The sequence below is a fragment of the Mesoplodon densirostris genome, chromosome 6 (genome assembly GCF_025265405.1).
Source record: "Mesoplodon densirostris isolate mMesDen1 chromosome 6, mMesDen1 primary haplotype, whole genome shotgun sequence".
Classification (NCBI taxonomy): Eukaryota; Metazoa; Chordata; class Mammalia; order Artiodactyla; family Ziphiidae; genus Mesoplodon; species Mesoplodon densirostris.
This window is the reverse complement of record NC_082666.1, coordinates 56,803,581-56,805,012: the sequence shown is the minus strand read 5'-3', so window position 1 is coordinate 56,805,012 and position 1,432 is coordinate 56,803,581. Positions and strand designations below refer to the sequence as shown.

The window sequence follows — 1,432 nt, the reverse complement described above, 5'->3', positions numbered from 1 at the left end:
AAAATAAGATACAGAAATAAATAAATAAATAAACAGAATAAATAAATAACAGGGTAGTCATTACTTAGGGACTGATGCCCCTGAAGCTGAATAATATACTTGCTTATTACTACTGGCAAAGTATTAGCTGAATTAATACAATAAATTCTGTGATTAAAATTGAAATAAGAGCCTTCTGAAATGACTAAAGACATATGTGCAAGGGTGATAGGGCATCTGAGTCAATGAGAAACATTTCAAGGTGACCCCAGGTCTCCATCCATAATTCTTATCCTTTCTTGCAAGTTGGTTGATGAAAGCAAGGATCTCCTGATTTCCACTCTGACAATTTCCCAGGCACAGTCACTGTATTTCTTCTCTTGCAGGTAGAGATGGATTCCCTGGAAGTACCTCTTCACAGCCAATGTAGGGCCCGTCACTCCCAGGGAAGTTTCTTCATCTCCCATCGCCTGCACCAAGCAGGCATCCAGGTCATTCAGCTGCTGATGGAGTCCACTGCGGAGTTTGTCCATGAGGGAGGTGTCCCAGGCAGCAGAGGAGCGCTCTGTGTGGAAGAGGCGGAAGATCTGCTGGAGCATCTCGTGGAGGACAGAGGTGGCCTGGGCCTTCGGGAGCTGGCTGCCATCCACCGTGTCCTGGGGGAAACCGAAGTCTTTTCTGTCCTTCAGACAGAAGTGAGGGGAGATTCTCCTCATCTGGCCCAGAAGCCTGGAGTTGTTCCTGCTAATCTGCACGTGGTTCTGAGACAGGTCGCAGCCCAGAGATCCACCGGGGCCATAGCTGAACACCACCAGGGTGGTCAGTAGAGAGAGCACGAAGGCCATGGGGCAAATGAGGCTGTTGCTGGCCTGGCTGAGACGGGTGTCTGGGGGAACCTTGTGGGTAGGTTCTCGATGACATCCTTTCTAAGCAAGGCCATTAAATAGGGAGCACAGTAATTTTCATTTTCTAAACATTTCTATACACTTTTACTTCCTTTTTTGATTTTCACTTAGGTATTCTCAGTATGGTCTACGAAGATGTCATCATTCTAAGCTATTAATTTTGCAAGAAGTTTAATTTTTCCAGTAATTTCAGATGTGCCCATCCAAATGGATATTTATTAATCAAATGAGGAAGGTTTTTGTCTTCAAGTCAGAAGTGATGTAGGTCTGTAAATACATGCATTCTATATCTCTTTCATGCATAAATGTTGGTCTTCTCTGTTCCAGGAACACATTTTTAGCCCTGATCTTAGATTCCATTTTTACCTCTTACTTCACATAGGAAGGCAGGCTCTCTCAGACGTATGGTTTCTGTATTTGCTTAAGGATTTCCGAGATCACTCTGGCATAAGCTCTTTGAAACAAAACATGGGTTTTGTTTAGTGTTTGATTTAGAGAAGAGGCTGATTATTATGAGTCCATGAGCTTCTCCCATGTTGCCTTTCCTT

At 43.8% G+C, this 1,432-nt stretch overlaps 1 pseudogene; it reads right to left on the bottom strand.

Moving 5' to 3' along the window:
• Positions 1–236: 236 nt before the first annotated feature.
• On the bottom strand, positions 237–919 carry LOC132491773 (interferon omega-1-like; annotated as a pseudogene).
• Between the last annotated feature and the right edge of the window lie 513 nt (positions 920–1,432).